Source organism: Bactrocera neohumeralis, chromosome 5 (assembly GCF_024586455.1).
Source record: "Bactrocera neohumeralis isolate Rockhampton chromosome 5, APGP_CSIRO_Bneo_wtdbg2-racon-allhic-juicebox.fasta_v2, whole genome shotgun sequence".
Lineage (NCBI taxonomy): Eukaryota > Metazoa > Arthropoda > Insecta > Diptera > Tephritidae > Bactrocera > Bactrocera neohumeralis.
Window position 1 is genome coordinate 55,639,503 of NC_065922.1, and position 19,566 is coordinate 55,659,068.

General features: G+C 35.7%; 1 protein-coding gene and 2 long non-coding RNA genes across 4 annotated transcripts in view; 1 reads left to right on the plus strand and 2 right to left on the minus strand.

Annotated features, from left to right (window-relative positions):
- The window catches only part of LOC126757930 (uncharacterized), a 170,503-nt gene that overhangs the window by 40,917 nt on the left and 110,020 nt on the right, over positions 1-19,566 (minus strand). The gene's annotated exons all lie outside the window — the stretch shown is intronic.
- LOC126757910 (voltage-gated potassium channel subunit beta-2) overlaps positions 1-19,566 on the plus strand; it is a 163,895-nt gene that overhangs the window by 32,024 nt on the left and 112,305 nt on the right. Inside the window, exon 1 of one of the 2 annotated variants that reach the window (XM_050471836.1) lies at positions 14,491-14,709. The exons of the other annotated variant lie outside the window; for it this stretch is intronic. The gene's annotated coding sequence lies outside the window, so the exon portion shown is untranslated. Of the gene's footprint in view, positions 1-14,490; positions 14,710-19,566 lie in introns of those variants that run through there. 2 annotated transcript variants of the gene reach the window in all.
- On the minus strand, positions 2,718-3,983 carry LOC126757932 (uncharacterized). Its single transcript, XR_007666803.1, has 2 exons — positions 3,022-3,983; positions 2,718-2,957 (listed from the first exon to the last, which is right to left on the minus strand). It is a non-coding gene; the product is annotated as an uncharacterized LOC126757932 (long non-coding RNA).

The following is a 19,566-nucleotide window of genomic DNA, read 5'->3' on the forward strand; positions in this document are numbered from 1 at the left end:
AAACGCGGCAGACTGTCTATGTCGGCGCGAGCCGCTTTCGCTGCGCTTGCTGTCACTTACAGTGCCGTTGGAGGTTGGTTGCAGAAATTGCTGTGGAAATACCACAGAATTTTTATTTATTTGCATGCTGGAATCAATTTTAGCAATAACCTTTACCATGAAGCGGCAATCATTATCGTGTAACTGCACATTTGAATGCACACGCACACATGAAGAAATGTGTTGTTGCACAAAAAGTTACACTCACTTACCAATATATTGTTATCATGTGTATCGAGTGTGAATAACGAGCAATAGCTAACGAAAATAAACGAAATATACGCGAAATAAGCGCAAAAAGCGCAACGGAAGTTCAAGACCTCCGTACCGAGTAGCAATATCCGATTGCAAGTGTGTGCAAGGCGTTGGCCTCGTGTGTGTGACTTGAACTTTTTGGCAAAGTGCCTTTGAAATGTTTGCGCAATAACATCCATTTTGGTTGGAATTAGTTCTTCAGTAACTATTGAGCCTTATTGCTTGGCGCTTTAAAGTGAATTCGGTATAATTGTTGTTGTTTAGTTTATTTGCTGCTTTGGTATATCATCTGATATCTCTTCAAGCTATAACTGTAGCCAAATCATTGCTGGCTCTTTAAGGAAACTAAAAGCAACAAATTATACTCCCAAATACCCAACTGGATAAGACTTTGTTGATATTATAACATACATTTTTTTGATTTTTTTTTTAAATCTGTGTCATCTCCCTCAAAATAGTCGCTCTTGGTGCCAACGATTTTTCCAAAACCCGAAGTGTTGAGTCAACACGATTTCCCCGGAGCGGTAGTTTGAGTTTGCTGAATAGCCGGAAGTCACTTGGAGCTAAATCAGGCGAACACGGTAGTAATGGCACGATATTAGTGGAAAATTTGGCGAAAAACTCACGAAGAATCTATGCAGTATGTAACTGTGCATTTTCGTTGTGCAAAAACCAAGAGTTGTCGGTCCATAATTTCGACCTCTTTTTACGAACAGCTTCGCACAAACGGCGCATACTTAATACTCAAATAATATTTCTTGTTGTTAGTTTGGCCGGCGGGAAGGAATTCAGAGCGCAGCACACATCGATAATGAAATGAAACTGTCAACATAAACTTGATTTTTGGCCTGCTTTGACGTGGTGGTTTCGGTTCGGCCCACCTTTGCCACGATATTCGGCCGATTGATCGTCTGTTTCCGAGTCGTGTGCATAGATTCAAGACTCATCGCCAGTAATAATACGTTTCACGACATCCTAGCAGTCGGAAAGCTTTGTTCCACACACATTAACGCGACGTTGTTTTTCGAAAAAATTTAGTGATTTTGGAACCTTTTACTTCTTCTAGGCCAAAATGATCTCTCAAAAAGGTTTTCAGTGATCTTTCCGATATTCCAACGATGTCAGTAAGATCTCTGACTGTTAATTGTCGATTCTTAAGATTCTTATCTTCAGTTGATGTCGATAACCATCCAGGACGTGGTTCGTCGTCAACGCGTTCTTCACCCTATTTGAATAATTTGTGCCAATCAAAATCAAAAATACTTGTTCGCGACAAACAATTATCATCGAAATCATTTTCCAACAATCTGAACGTTTTGGCACCAGAAATTTGATTCCGCACACAAAATTTATTGGAACTTCTTTGTTGAATAATTTCACCCATCGTAAAAATAACTAAATGTTTTTGCCTATAATGTTATACGCTTACTAAAGGCTAATTATTATTTTGATGTGACATTTGTCACAGATATCACTGACAGTCATACAAACCTAGAAAAATATATTTCGTCGAAATTTAAATAATAAAGTCTTATTATATTTTGTCCACAGTTTATATCGTATTTCTACATTCATAAACGACAGCGTGGCGAGATGCATCGATTTACCCATGTCTGTCTCTCCATACGTCACCTTTGTTTATACGGGAACTAGTTCGTCATTTTTGGATATATTAATTTGAAATTATGCACACGTTCTTTGATTTCCAAAAAGCTGTACATTTGTCGAAACCGCCCATATCGGACTTCTATAGCGCAGAATTGCCATGAAGATTGATTGATCAAAATTAAGATCTGATTACGAAAACTTTTTTTGCTAAGGAATATTTATGAAATTTGACATAGCTTATTACTCAAAACAAGGTTATAATCGCCGAAATTTCTATTGGATTTGATATGCCCAATATAGAATACAGTTGCTGTACAAACTGAGCGATATCTAGTATTTTTATGGAACACGGTTTTATTTGAAAATACATCAGAACGAAATTTAACACAGATTTATGCTTAGAGTAACGGTACAATTTCCAAAGAAATTTTGTAGATCGAGCCACTATAGCATTCAAGCTGTCATACACAACGACCGTTCGAAATCCAGTTCTTATTTATTATATTATAGCTTCCGCTCACCTTTACTCTTGTTTCGTCTCATGTTATTAGTCTGGAAATCAGACTCTAATAATATTCACAACCCCATGTGTATATAGAGTATAGTTTATATAGAATAGTTTCAATCTGACTAGTGTTTGTCTTAGAAAAAAGTGAGTGAAGTCAATACATTTGAACCAACGACGCTTAAATTTCTTTAACCCGGCTAAAAAATATGTTTCTGGAGTTCTGCAGGGTAGTTATCCACAGCGGCAATTACCTCATATTCGACTGACTGTTGACTTTTTCAAGTTCAGAAACAAAAACAGAAAAATTAAAAAAAATTACTTTTTTTATTTATTAAAATTTTTTTCTAGTAGGGACGATAACAATTCACGTACTTTTTAAGAATAAATTGGGTTTTTGTGTTTCAGATGATTCAAACATGAGAAATCGTGTCCGCCAGTGAAAAAACGCCTCTCATGCACCGGGCCGGTTCTCTGACAGATGTCATCAAAAAATTCCGAAAAATTCTGTTTTTACACTCCACGATATATCTCATATGTGAAAAAAGTTCTATTGTAGAAAAAAAATTTCTATGAAAAAAAATGTCAAAAAAAAGCCAGATTACGCTACTGACCCCTTAATCATTCTTCTTTAAAGGCAAAGCACAAAAAAGTTCTATAATGCTAGGATATTGTCAAAAGGTGTCACTTCATCAGCGATGTAGGTATCACGGGCATCATAAAGTATATGAAATATTTTCTTATCAACAAATAAATTGCACAAATTCGCCGAGATAAATCATCTTCCAATTGTGCTTGCAGCGCCACCACTTTTCTAATTAACACAAAAATTCGGGCAACAGCTGTTGAAAATGAGGGCGGCAGTGACAGCATAGCTAGGCGTCTGCTTGAATGAATGCCAAATGCAGGGCAGTGCCGCACGCCGCGTCCCGCTCTCGCTCAACGCCTCGCAATGCCTGCTGTAAGCGCGGCTGTGCGCAGTTTGGCAGCGGCATTGCTTGCATTCCCGAATTTTACAGTTACGTAGTAGGCCGTGGGCGGGCTTTGTACCGCCTTTGTTGCCTTACCCAATAACCTTCGCTTGTCGCCCGCACTTTTGCTGCCTACAAACTATTTTGCAACACGACTGTGGCGTCAACCGCGACTGAGGATAGTTTTTTCAGCCACAGTTTGTAGTTCGTACCTCACATTTCCTTCATCGCTTTGTTTGCAACACCGTTACATTATGTTGCGTCTGTATGCGCGTGTGAAGTGAACACGGCGCGCTTGTTAACGAACTAAAACATAATTTCACCATTAAAAGAAGCGGAGCAGCGAAAAATGTTGCCACGGCAGCTTGTGGCTATAATGCCTTGTGCCTGTGTGCCTGTGTGCGTGTGTGTTCACTCATTTTTTTGCTAGCTTCATCTAACGCGCTCGGGTAAGCAACGCCGAACAAGGTTCTAACAAGTCTGCCAGCACAGATATCGCCAGTTGTGTTGCTTTGTTGTTGCAGCATGACACGGTGTGCGTCAACTTTTGTCTATTGCAGTTTTACGCAATAAAGAAATGCGGAAACTATGTCTCACAACCGCCGCTGGACATGCTCGAGAAGCAAAAGCAAAGCACATGTGAAGGCGCAGAAGCGCTGCAAAGCAAAATGCAATGCAAAACAAATTAAAAGCTATCAAGCAAAATCACAAACGACAATAAAACTGGGCGACAGCGCGTGTGATTTTCCGCAGCTGGCAACACAGTAACAATCACACGTCTGCAGAAATGCACCAGGATGTGGCTTACGAATGCGCTTGTCCACGTCAGCCATTGTTAGCATACTTCCAGGCGCAAATATATTCGTTTAGTTGTGTTCAGTTTGGGTTTTAGTAATATTTAGCGGCTAATTGTCTATTTGCGTGACAGTTCACTCTTTTTTTTTATTTTTACTATTCTATAACAATCATTTTAATTTATCTAAAATTTTTAATATAATGCCGAGGGAGACAAACAGGTAGCTGAGAGTGTTCATATTAAAATTATTAACACAATCAGTCATATTCTACTAATTAAAATCAAAAAATATGTGTTAAATTACGACGGATTGAAGTTTTTTATTTTTCACGGCCATATCAACCAAGTGTCTTCACTTTATGTGGTTAGGCCAGTATGGAGACCTCAGAAGAGGCCTTACTACGAAAATTTAGTCAGGAAGGAAAGAAAAAGAAATCGAATTTCAGTTATTTAAACTTTATTAAATATGTATATATTTGAGAGTATAAAAACATTCTAATAGTCACATTTTGATGCAATATGGGTTAATATTTGGAACTACTCTCTGCGAGAGCTTCTCTACTAGAAGAAAAGTTGAAGCTATTATATCCTTCACAAATTCAAAATATTGCTCACAAGAACTTGATTTTGATCGGTCAGTTGCATGCCAAATTTCATGAAGATATCTCAGCAAATTAAAAAGTTTTTTATATTGCGATTGTTCAGTTTGAGTGACAGCTATACGCTATATCGTTCCGATCTAAACAATTTCTTCAAGAATAATGCACCGCAAATGTCGTGAAGAAATTTCCTCAAATGAAACAGTTTTACACAGTTTTACAGTTTACAGTTAGATGTAGCGTTATGTATGTACATATGTATATAAATAATGACGAGACATAAAGCCATTAAACGAAAACGTATTTTGCTAAGAGGATTGAACAATGGGCACTTCTAAGCGAAAAATTTTGAAAAGGTGGTCGTGGCCCCGCCCTAAGTGGTCTAATGTACATATCTCCTAACGCACTTTAACTACAACCAACAATCAAATTCGCTGACGACAGCACCCCGTCACTGTAAGGATGGATGAAATTGGAAGATATCCCCGCCTACTCCCCACATAACGGTACTGTCAAAACCATTAAAAATGTGATAAACTAATGAATAAATATGCCAAAGACATACAATTTTACACCCAAGACGGTATAAGAAGGCTTGGGTAAGAATTGAACAATGGGCGTGGCACCATCGAGGTGAAATCAGATATCTCCTTATATTCCTAAGTCACCGTGCGAAAATTGATGAAATCGGACTACAACCACGCCACTACCGACATAACACAATTTATAACTCTATGTGAATATTACACTTTCCAGTACACAAATCAGGCAGAATTTAATATAAAGGAGTAAAACCATTCAGTATACCACCTTGTAAACAGAATTTGTCCAAAATCAACAAAAACTATTTAGGTCACCAAATATCGGAAATATGGACTCCAGTATCTGTAATTGGCTTTTGAAAGAAAATATCGGTCAATAAGTGAGATATATAACAGAAATTGAAAGGGAATCTCTTCCTGATAGTAGTATCCCTGTGCATCAAAATTGCGTTTAATCGGGTCAATGTTTCCCTGAGCGACCACATGCCTAATATAAAGATTTTCGAATTTCTGGGTGACTTTATACCGCACATATCGGCCAGTGTGAGACTTATCTCAATGGAAATGAAGGAGCTTGTGTTACTCATAGCAGTGTACATTTGTGCCTAAACTAGATAAAATTGGGCAAAAACATAACCTAGCCCTCATATAACTAATATCTGAACTTTCGAACATTCGGCTGACTTTACTCCATGTGATTGCTGATGGTATGTGAAGTAGTTTAGAAAACCCAGGAAACATTTTTGAGTATGACTATCCCAACTGCCATATATTAACTATATACATATGTATATGTATAATAATTTTCGTTTTTCTCACAAACCTTATGTTGAATATGTCAATTAGTTTATGGGTTATATATAGTATAAGTGTATATAAAATTGCTTGAATTCTGATCCTCTGGTTGACATTTCACACCTTTAAGTATTTCCCTAGCCTCGATTCCAGTAAGTGGTAAGAGTATAAAATTTTAGGTTGCACTCAAACTTAGTCCTTTCTTACTTGTATATGTATACAAGCACTTGATTCTGATAAGTGAATTTTATTTAAAACACATTCTTGAGAAATTCTGCAATACAGTGCTATACTTTAGAAAAAACTGAGAGAAAAGTAAAATTTAATTCAAAAGTTTGAGCTCTCAAAAGCTATTATTTGGGAAAGAAAATAAATAATTGAAAAATACAACGCAAACGCTATTCAGTATATTAGTATGTTAAGCAAGCTACTTTAGTCTTTAGATGAACCTACATATAATAGCTTTTCTGGGTTCAGTTACTTCATCCGAGTTATCAAAGTCGGCTTTCCTCATACTTCATTGGCCCTGTGAAGGCAGTCTAACTAGATAATGAATTCTTTAATAATTTTGTATTTTAAGAAAACTCAGCTTAAAGCTAGTACTTTCATTAATACCAATATTTATCTTATACCACAAGCGTTTGGTAGGGCGTATGAGCAACGTAGGTTAGTGCGAAACACAAATTTAAAAGTGCCGTGGCGTTTGAGTAACAATATTCATAATAGGTTGTCAAAAAAGTCTAGCGGTATATGTGGACGTAATGTTTTTGGAAAAGTGTGCGTGGCCCCGCCCCCTACTAAGTTTTTTATACATATCTCGGAAACTACTATAGCTATGTCAACCAAACTCTATAGAGTCGTTTCCTTCAGGCATTTCCATATACAGTTCAAAAATAGAAGAAATCGGATAATAACCACGCCCACCTACCATACAAAGGTTATGTTGAAAATCACTAAAAGTGCGTTAACCGACTAACAAAAAACGTCAGAAACACGAAATTTTACGGAAGAAATGACAGAAGGAAGCTGCACCCAGGCTTTTTTTAAATTGAAAATGGGCGTGGCGTCGCCCACTTATGGACCAAAAACCATATCTCAGGAACTACTTTTTCGAAGAAATACACGCTTCTTAATTAACGCTATTTTGAATTCTGATGCCTTCTCTATATAATATATGCATTAGGAACCAATGATGATAGCGGAATAAAACTTTACACAAATACGGAATTTGAAAAATATGTAAATGACGGATAATGAAACCTCGATTATCACTTTATCATGCGAGAGTATAAAATGTTCGGTGACACCCGAATTAGCCCTTCCTTACTTGTTTTTCATACTGTTTCTGCATATCAAAAGCGAAAAGTTAGCCAATATTTCTACGTCAAACATAATTTATTTATAAATCTTTATATTAAAGTCATTTATTTATATATCAATTTAATGTTTTAACTCACTTTTTGTTGTTCAACTTAGGCAATTTTTCCACCTCAATGAGCAGAGCTGCGACTAAGAAATTTGCCCGCTTTTATCCGCTCAAATCAATGTAGATAACTAGACAACTCAAACTTAATACTTTAACGAGGTGAAATGATTATTCTAACGGCATTAAAGACTAAAAATTTATAATTGAAAATTACAAGGAAAATGTTAAGATATTTAATTAATAAATTAATTCAACAATAAATAGTTACATAAGTAATATTTTAGCGCAAAACTTCTTTACCTTCTTATAAAATAAAATTTCTAATTGTTTTTAAATTTTGTTCCACCTGCCGGCAGCGAATTTAGACCGCTAAAATTATTATTTTGACTGCAAAAGTTGCAGCTCTCTGTACGGCAATTGTGCACTGAGCTTTTATCTACTGCAAAAGTTCAGAAAACGCATCTGCAGTTGCATCATTTTGGCATTAAATACAGTTGCAGCATCCCAAAAGCTGCTGTTGCATTACAGAAAGCTCAATAAAGTTCGCCAACTAAAATGCAGTTCACTGTTGGCAATCATAAACAAAAGTTCGAAGAAGTACGAAAACAATTGAGCAGCATACGAATATAGTCTTGCGTGTTAGTTTAGAAAAGCTGCATTTAAGGAAAAGCTTTGATGGCGAAAATTTGCATTTTTTAAACGAATTATTAAAAACTAACTTAAAATTTGTTTAGAATATTTGAGTAAGGCCTTCGTAACGATGCTTTTTGAAGTGATTTAGTGAATATATTACAACAAATATAAAATATTGTCCTCAAAGACGTGAGCGCATGCGAGCTGTTAATAGGTTAGTTTAAGTTAATTTGGTAGACCAATAACCACGCACAGACCAGTTATAGTTCTTTTCGATACCAGATGAAGTTCAATTACTGGGTGAGAGAGGAGTAGTCATCCTTCGAGATGCATGTGCTTGGCTCGAATTTGAACAGACTCTGTGACCGCATTAATCGATACCTCCTCCAGTGTATCATACCGTGGGGTCTCCAGATGCTTACAGCGTAGTCTTGTCAATGCAAGACAAGTTCACAAGAGCTGCTCCATTGTTTCCGTGGTGCCCAAGTCTAGATATTTCCTGCCATCTTCTTGAGCTGTCAATACCATTCTGTGGGCGTGTATTGCCACTAGACAGTGACCAGTTAATATTCCGAACATGTTCCTACATTTTCTTCTATCGAGTGCCAATAGGAACCTTGTGTACTTTCGTTCTACCGTTTTGCATATGACTTTTGCAAACTTTTGATTTTTTGACCATGCTTATGTCTAGTCTTATAGACAATACATGGGTTTTCCAATGTTGATCACGTTTTTTTGGCAATCTCGTCCACAATTTGACTGCTTTTGAGACCTTTGTGGCCTGGCACAGGTAGAAGTGAAGTACATTTACGCCAACCATCTTTTTATATGTTACCTTGAGTGGAGTGAGATCATGTAATCGGTGTTTGCCCAACCGTAACTACCCGCGGAGCTATGCCCGTAGGTTCTATATATAAATTCTCCTGCAGCCAGCAGTCGTCCCTCCGATTTTGCTGCGCAATTTTCAGCGCAGAGGTCTATAGGTGGCAGGATTAGTACCAATTCAAAGCCGCCGTTGAAATTGTTCTTAAAGCTCTCATTTTGCACAGCACAGCAAGTGTATGAACCCTTTACATTGGCTTCCGCTAGGTGTATTTCCGTACACCCGTTCACATTACTATTGCACCGTGGAGTGGAATTGGTCTCACAATAGCTGTGTAACACCATTGCATGAGAGAGGGAGAAAGCCCCCAGGTTGTCGAGTTTAATAAGTTGTTGTAAATTTTCTGTATTTATTTTAATTCTTTAGATACTCAATTCGAAATATTTATCTGTAAATTGTAAAATTCTAAACAACTTGTACATATATGTATCAGCATTTATCAGAAAGTAAATTTCTTTTTCCGAGGCTTGTTGCGTCTTTTCATTGGGGTGTTTTTTTACGTGGCGGGTCCCAAACCCTATGTAGGGGATGTATCGGCCTCTCACTTTAGCTCGCCTTCAAACGGATGTTCTTAGGCTATCCAGAGGATATTGGGTCAACGACCAGAAGTTGTGAGCTGCTTGAGCCATATGTAAAAGAATCGTTTCTGGCCACTCCCAAGTGAATGGCGATCAAAGAACTTTCCTCACTTGCGTTAACTTCTACATATGACTCCATCCTCAATCAGCGGTGTCTACGCCAATTAAGAAGAAGAAATTTCTTTTTATAAAAGTTTATGCAAATCAAAAAAGATGATAGGTTAGACAAGTGCAGAGATAAATCCTCTTTCAGCTTTCAATTCTTTTAATAGCTATTTGAGTTTTTCAACTTGAAAATCGCACTTACATATATTTATTTCGTAATCATCCAAATTCAAAATATGATTTCATCAGCTCCGACATTTATATTTGAAGCTTAAACATGTCATTTTTACACTGAAATCAAATTATATGAAAATGGACAATTAGAAAAAATAAAAACTAGGACGAAACCTATTAGAAGACAAATATAAAACCTTAGAAATTAAAGGATAAATAGAAAAAATATAAAAAAAAATTTCCTCCAACGAAATTTCGTGCTGCTTTTTACCTTATGTTCTACACACACAGTATTTTCTTAATCAATATTAAATTAAATAACGTTTTTCCTTATTTGGACATAATGTCTAAGCAAAACTGTGAGTTTCAATCAAAAATACTCATGCCAAAATATCACTATATATGTATATTCGCTATTTATTATACCTCTGTGGAAATATTTATATCAATTGAACAGATTATAAAAAATATATATAAAAGATCACCATGGTGAGCTGAGTCGATTTTTTCAGGTCGGTTTGACCGTCTGCCCGTAAGCCGATATACAAGGTGCTTTCCAAAGTAAACAGGACTTTTTTAATCTAGCGCCCCCTGGTGGCGCCATCTATATGTCGACTGGTGCGTCAGAATCTGCTATCTTTATCAATTGTCCAGTGGGAATTTCATGACATTTCATTGATTGGAAGTGAAGTTATTGTGTTTTAAGTGTCAGTATGTTTTTGTTATCGGTGCGAAAATGAGCTTCGAACAAAGAGCCAACATTGAATTTTGTTTTAAAATTGGTAAAACTTTTACCGAAACGTTTCAATTGATGAAACAAGTTTATGGTGATGATTGCCTATCCCGTAGCAGAGTGCGCGAGTGGTTTCAATATTTTCAAAGTGGTCGTGAGGACATAAATGACGATCAACATAAAGGCCAATCAAAATCCGTGATCACCTGAAATTCATCATTGAAATTCATGGAAGTGGAATTGAACATCTCCAAAACATCGATTTATCGCATTTTGATCGAACATTTGGGCTTACGAAAGGTGTGTGCACGGTTTGTTCCGCACAAATTGACTGACGACCAAAAATTGCTCAGAATCAAACATTCGAAGGACATTATTAAAGAGGTAAAAAAAAATAAAATTCACATTTTAACCATTAACCACTCCTCGTATTCACCTGATATGGCACCGTTCGACTTCTTATTATGAAGACATAGAGGCCATTCAAAAGGCTTGCACCGGCATACTGGCGGCCATACCGGCCAACGAGCTAAAACACTCGTTCGACATGCTTTTGGACCGTGCAAAAAGCTGTATTGAAGCAGAAGGAGGCTATTTTGAATAAAATAAATTGATTTTGCCGAAAAAAAAAACATTTGTTCTGTTTTTTTTTTAAATCCTGTTTACTTTGGAACGCACCTTGTATACGCAAACTAGTCTCTAGTTTTCGAAGTATCGAACTTTGCACATGTTCTTTTCCCCTGAAGGAGCTGCTCATTTATTGGAACCGTCGGCATCGGACCATATATATGCATATAGATGCCATACAAACTGAAAGAGCAGAAGCACCTAGTATTGTAAATTTTTTTCCAGTTGACGAGATATTTTCAAGAGATTTGATAGAAATTATTCTCTAGAACAATGGTGCAATCTCCGACGGAATTGTTCAGATCGGATTACTATAGCATATGGTTGCCATACAAACTGACCCATCAAAATCGAGTACTTGCAATGAATCTTTTGTATTTATGAAGGGTATTATAACTGCTGTGCAAGCATTTTTATACCCTGAACAGAACGAACTAGTCCCTCAGTTTTTAAGATATCGTTTTGAAATTTTGCAAACGTCATTTTCTCTTCAAGAAGCTGCTCATTTGTCGGAACGGCCGATATCGGACCACTATAACATATAGCTGTCATACAAACTGAACGATCGGAATCAATTGTTTGTATGGAAAACTTTCACATTTGACCAGATATATTCACGAAATTTGGTATAAGTCATTTTCTATAGCAACAATGTAATCTCCGAAGAAATTGATCAGATCGGTTAACTATAGCATATAGCTTCCATACAAACTGAACACATAGTTACTAACAGAAATGCACATGTGAAGGGTATTTTGCTTCGGTGCAACCGAAGTTAACGTTTTTTCTTGTTTTCTTTTTTTTATACAAATGACTATAGCGGTTGAAACCAGGGGTTAAAATAATGTATGTATACATTGTTTATGTTTATGGAATATATATATATCGTCACCTAAAATGGAAAATAACTTAATATCACTTTTCATAAGTTTGCAGGCGAGGGAAAAACGATATAATAGCCACTCATTTTGAAACAAGATTTGAGTTTTGACTATAAAATAACCATATATATATTGGTTATATTTGACAGCAGAAGCTGAATACACATATGTAATCAATTTCGTAATTTTTAATGATACGTTAATTTGAATTCTACGTCACGATATACAAATAGAAGCAGCGAGTTTGGCGAAATATGTAGGTTTGACCTTTATAATCATTGAAAAAATTGAACACTTTTAAAGCGATTTATATACAATTTAAACAGCTAAAATAGAGACTGCAAAATAAAGCTCTGATCCAAAACAACATAAACTGAATTTCAATGTATTTTTGAGATATAAGTTATTCTGCATACAATTGTGGAGTTCATTTACATATTCCCATCGTCTATAGTTTCATAACATACATTCATTTCTTTAATAATTTAGAAAAAAATAGTTCTTAACTAATTAGAATATCTGCTAACCGTATGAACTGCGGCTTCGCACACATTCAACATAGCGAACACCACTGCGTATGAGCAACATACAATTTGTATAACTTCAATGTGAATGCCCGCAGGAATTGCCCAACTAATCAGTGAATTGAGCAAACATTCATAGCGAAAAAATATATCTCTTATTCAATTTTGAATATGCATATATTAATATTCAAAGCTGCCATATATCTATATTTTATCTACCATATATCTTTTATATGCTATATGCTATATATACTTGTACAACTATGTCTCAGTGACTTAATGTGCAGTGTAATAAGCAAACTCATAATCAAGGTTTAACTTACAGCTCACGGCATTAAACCCTTTTTGTTCTTACTCGCCCATTCATTATGGCATTTGTCGCTACTCCAACCCGCCAGTGTTGCCGCGACGTCAGCATGTGTTAGCGAATGGTTGTAAATCACAATAAAATACACATGCGAGAATATTTTATATTTATATATATGCACATATGTGGCATGCTTTAGTTGTTATTTTATTATTCCGGCATACAGACGACATGTAAGCCGATTCCCACGTGGCGGAATGCGCCAAAAACAACCGACATGTATATGTGGACAAATCTGTAATGCAGCAATGCTGGTTGTCACTGCCTTCCCACCCGCTCTTCTTGTTGCTGCCACTTCCTTAGTGCTAATAATAATAAAAGTTACAAAAGGCTTTTTAACAGTCAGCGATATACCACATAACATACAGCGGAAATTCACCACAGTTGCTGAGCAGACTCTACAAATATTCTTTCATGCTTTGCTGTGGTGAATTTTAAATGCCTTTGCTTGCTATTTCAACACTCTACACAGTGACATTTGTGTCAAGTCGTTACTGGCGGCTGTGGCTCTCCACATAGCATTTGCTCGCCGTTTTCGCTCAGTTTTCTCGCTTTTTCCGTCTTTCCGCTTTCACTTTTAATTTCGCCCGAATTTTTTTGTTGTAGCATGACTTTTGTTCACATTCTCTCTCTGCTATTTCGCCCGCTCTCTGTTGTTTTGGCGTGCGCGCGCGCAATTCGTAAGACAACAACAACAATAAGCTGCAAAAACACGTGCACGCCGTTGCACCCAACACTACTAACCTGACTGAGGGCTGTGGAGCCAACTTGGCCGCCTTTCGTGCGACCGCCTGACTTGCGTTGCGCGTGTATTGGTGGCCGTGTGACCGACTGCCGCCGCTACGCCAACTTGTGTGCGTGTGTGTGTGTGTTGGCGCGTGCCACCATGCGGTTTGCTGTGTTGTGTTTTGTTGTTCGCCGTTTGCTGTTTTCCAATTTCGCTTTCGCGCCGTCCTTTCTCGCCCGTCTGTTTGTGTTGCCCTTCCGCGGCTGCTCTGCTCTGTCTCTGCAGAGACTGTTTGGCGGACTGGCCCGAGCCAACTGTGCCTGCCTTGTTCGCTGGCTCATTGCGGTGTTACGTGTTTTGTGTGTCAGACGTAGTGGCGGCGTCGTGCAGCAGCAACAAAAACAGTGTTTTTCTTTCTGATTTAATTAAATATAAATTGTTATTAACTATAAGTAAAGCGCACTCTGTGATCTGAGCGTTAAACTAGCTAATCAAAGTGTGAATTGTGACTATAATATTTATAGAAAATACAACAAAAGTGCTACAGTGCTTAGAGAATACTAAAAAAAAATAGAAAATAATATAAATATTTATTAACAAAAAATTAAAATAATTATAAAAAATTTAAAAAAATTAAACGAGTTAAAAAAAATTGTAATTATTATAAAAATTAAAACAATTACAAAAAAATTAAAAAAAATAATAATTTTAAAAAATTAAAAAATTAGAATAATTAAAAAAAAAAATTAAAATAATTATAAGTCATACTTTCTAATGCCACGCTTTTCTACAAAACTCGCTTTAAACTTCAGAAATAAAATTAGTAAATTACAAAAACAAATACAAAAATTTGTTTCGACATAATTATAGCAACAAAAACGTCAGTCGGTGTCAAACAAGCGCCGTTCAACGCATGGGAAAATCGTTAAAATAACAAAAAAGTAAAAAAATCAACAAAAAATGCAAATATATGGCACTTGAAGTGTCTACAGTGGCTCCATGTGCTTGCTCTGCCATTTTCCAGCGTGTTTGCTCATCAGAAAAAAGAAGAAAAAAATATCTCACCGAAAAGTTGTTGGTTCCATATTACATGCACTTATTTGTATGAGATTTCAGATTGCGTTACGATTTTTATGATTTTTGTTTTATTTTTTACAGTTATTCTCACACACGAAACACGCACGCTAAGTGTGACTCACTTGACTGCCAAGTGCTGCAGCATTATACGGCAGTTATTGCATTTGTTTTTGCGCTACGTGTGTGAGTTCGCCAACGGAGCCAAGTGAGCAAGTAAAACAAAGCAAAAAATTAACGAGAAAAACGGAAAAATCGAAAATCAATTCAAATCGTCATGGCAAACAAAATGCGTTGCATGATTTTAGGCGTCTGCCAGCGGCAGGCATAATGTGTTTGCAAGCCAAACACTTATTTGTTGTTATATATGTCGTGCATTTAAACACACATACAAAGTGTGTCAATATGTCACTGTGTCTTTGTAGCATTTCATTTGTATTTTAAAAAAAAAATTAATTTTAAATTTTATTTTTTTTTTACATTTCGGTGTGTGTGCTTAGGCCATTGAGAGGTCACAGCCGCATGTAAAAACTCGCTGAAAGTTTTATGGTGGCCGACAACAACAAATTGCACAAGCCTTGGCTTGCTCATAGCCAAATATACCATATATGACAACAACAAATACACACATTCACATGTTTGGGATTTCGTGTGTGTTGGTGCCTTTGCGTGTCCTTTGTGTGTCACACGCTTTGTTGGTCGCCGCATTGCCGTGTTTTAAATCACACAAAAACAGCAACAACAACTGCCATTTTTCGATCTCCTTTCCTCGCACGTTTTGTTTTGCAAATTTATGTGCCTAACACAAGGCAAGCGCCGACCCCTGCTAAACTGTATGTGGCAGGCAGCGTGGCGTAACCAGCCGTTGATACGCCACACATTGTTGAGATCGACAAGAACAACAAAATAGCAAAAAAACAACGCAAAAAAGCATATTAACGAAGCTTTTATGAACAAATTTGCGTTTCAAGCGCCGTGGCATTATGCAAAAAGGTTACATTGTCATGCATAATCAATGGCGTTTATTGCTTTTGTTGCTGCTGTTTCTGTTATTATTTTTGCATAAAATATTGTATTAAGTTGTACTTTTTTATTTTGCCGACGATTGCGTAATCGAAGATGTTCTTTTTCTAAATTCGCACCATATGAAATCAAAATATTAAATTTTCGGTGATTTTTCGAGATAAACATCAACGAACTCTTCTTAAAACAAGAAAAATGTTAACTTCGCTATACCGAAGCTGTAATTTCGTTCACAAGTTTTTTTTTTAGCATAACAGGGTATAAAAAGATCTTTATTCTTTGATCTTTGATTGGTCAGTTTGAATGCAGTTATAAGCTTTAGTGGTCCGATCTGAACAATATGTGCGGAAATTATAGCGATGTCTTAGATATTAATCTATGCCGAATTTCATGAAGATTTCTTGTCAACTAAAAAAGTTTTCCATACGAAAACTTCAGTTTGATTGCTCTGTTGTATAACAGCTATATGCTATGGTTGTCCGATCTGAAAATTTCTTTAGAAAATTGTAGCGATGTCTGAGATAATAAACCATGCCAAATTTTGTGAAGATATCGTGACAAACAAAAGAGTTTTCCGTTCTGATGGGTCAGTTTGTATGACAAACTTAGTGCCTGCGATATTGGCAGTTCCGACAAATGAGCTGGTTCTTGGCGAGATAAAGACGTGTGCAAATTTTCAGACCGACATCTTAAAAACCGAAGAACTAGTTCGCGTATATACAGACGGACCTGCACAAATCGGTTCAGATCGTCAGGCTGATCATTTAGTCTTACGAACATCGTATACTTAGTAGTGTGATTGATATATGTGACATGATATGTATAGGTATAAGATCTAGTAAACAGAAAATCTATTATTTTTGCAAAAAATTTTATTTATTATGATAACTTGTCAGCATTATGGAGTTAAGTACTTTCATGATATTACGCTTATAGAAAGACAAAACACTGGAGCAGTTTATTTTCAAAAGTTTCCCTTGAGCCGAAGGGTTTAGCTGTAGCGGAGCAACTCATAGTAAAAAATCCCCTGCCTATTCCACCCAACAGAGAGCAAATCCTTTTCGACAATGACTCCTGCTTGGTCACCGTTTGCGCCGACTAATCGCGATTCGACCACGACCATTTTCGACTAACATTGTCATAAGTGACCTACTTTTCAACAGCATTACATCCTTTCAGAAATTGATCCGAGTTGTTGCGTTATTCGCAGATCGAGCTGCTTTTATATTCAACCTTATTTAAACGATACCAAATGGGTTTTTGTGCAATGTCTAGTTCCTACGAAATCGAAACAGCGCTTATGTCACGGTTCAAGCTGACGGTTTCTATTTTTATACCCAGAACAGGGTATATTAAGTTTACCACGAAGTTTTTAACAAGCTGCCCAAAAAGCTGCTCATTTAATGGAATCACTGATATACACTATAGCATATATATATAGCCGTCATACAAGCTGCCCGATCAAAAGTTATTCTAAGAAATTATATTCTTCTATTATATCTTCGGTGCAACCGAAATTAACGTTTTGTATTGTTTTACTGATATTTTCGACAACTGTACCAGGACCATAAAAAATTTTTACATGATCACTATCGATGAAAAACTCTAAATTATGGCATATTTTCTCTTTACAAGCATATGTCTTGCAATCACAAATATTTCTGCGTTGTTTTTCTATTACAAAATCTTGTCTTTCTCAGGCCGTATTACATAATCCAAGCGCTTGTGACTACCCCAGTTGACATACATACATATTCAGTTCTGCAATTAATTTTTTATTCAGACTATTTTTTAATTGAGTCAATTAGCAATTACTGCTGACTAAATTAAGAAGATGTCTTAAACATTGGTTGTAAAAACTATTGAAATTTTTCACTGCAAAGTTCGCCAAACATAATCGTACTCCCTTCTTATTTATAATTCAGTAGCATTTAAAATAACAATTAAGATTTAACAATAATTTACAATATAAATTAATACGTACCAATTTTGACTTATTTTACGTTGAAGCAGGTCAATAAAACGAAGCAATTGAGGCATAAAATAGCTCAAACAAGCCTAACTGAGCATCTTTAACCATCAATAAAATACCTGAGATAATAATTACTGATGATCTGGCAATTCCACAAAGCTGGTGCGGATTTGGTTTTCTTGCTCATTCGTTCGATAACGTTTCGTTTTCTAACTAAACAACCGATTTCTTCGCTTAATACCATGAACAGGGTATATGAAGTTTGCCAAGAAGTTTGTAAAAGCCCGAAGAAAATATCGGATACCCTATAAAACATGTACATAAATGCTGTTTTCGAGATATCAGTCTGAAATTTTGCGCTCGTCCTTTTCTCCCCAAGAAGCTGCTTATTTGTCGAATCATTATACCATATAGCAGTCAAACAAACTGAACAATCGAATTCAAGTTTTTGTAAAGTAGCTATTGTGTTTTTGTTCTTAAAATACTCCAGAATTGAATGGCGAGTTTACGTAACGAATTCATTGTCAATTAGGCGTTAATTAGAATACTTGCTAATTAGCTCTATGTGTTGATAAATTGAGCATAATTAGTGATTAAAGTGCTGAAGTTAACTTGATTGCACAAATATAGTGTATTTCGAGAGTGAATATCCATTATAATGCATTGTAATTTTACAGAAGGTGTTATATCCACTTGGGAATTTCATAAACACAAATTTTTTCCCATATATCGACTATTTTGCATATCGAAAGTCCACACATATCATAACCTAAAATATAAAATAACGTAACATCACTTTTCATAAGTTTCCCGCGAAGGAAAATTGATATAATAGAAACATCTCATATTGAAAAATAAATTGAGTCTTGGTTATAAAATGGTTATATATGGGTTATATATTGGTTATGTCTAACAGCGGAAGCTGAAAATTGTATGCTACATATGTATACTATATGTAAAATAATGTAATGAAACAATGTTCGAAGAAAAAATATATTTTTTTATATTTTTTTTTGTCACAAAAAAACTACAATTTTTTGAGAATCGAACATTTTGTTAAAAACCAAAACTTTGACTAGTCTTTCATTATCTCTATTCATATATCTTGATAATATATTTTTTGTGATACTTGTTTAAAAGAATTTTAAGAACAAAAATATTCCTCACCGCCAGATCAATGCAAAATTTTAAAATCACCTATTATTCAAGTATATTAAATTTTCTAAATTAAGATTATTTTTGTTTTTTTCTTAAGTGAAATTCCTCTTCAAACACACAAAAAATCAACAAGTAAGATTCAGCGCAAAGTTTGTCGGCTCTGCTAATAATTGTATATACAACTTATATAATCAAATAGCAGTTTTTAATTTAAAACTTGTTCCATTATTTACATAAATACACAAGTATATATTTTAAATAATATTTTAAGAAAAACATTCTTTACTATTCAGTATTTTATTTATTTTAAGAAAATTCTTTGATTTTACAAGATTTATATTCAATGCTGTTGCCTTCAGCGATTTATCGGTTACAATTGCTTTCTGCTTTCTTAAGATCTGCATTGAACAGTACAATATATACACAATTATTGCGAGTATCTGTTTGTGCAATATCTATACTTGTATTATATGTTTTGTATATTGCTGTTGACTGCCCTCGTTGCCCTTTAAGCTATGTGATAAATGCCTTGCACTGAACCCAGGCGACATTGATCTATCGCTTAGATATG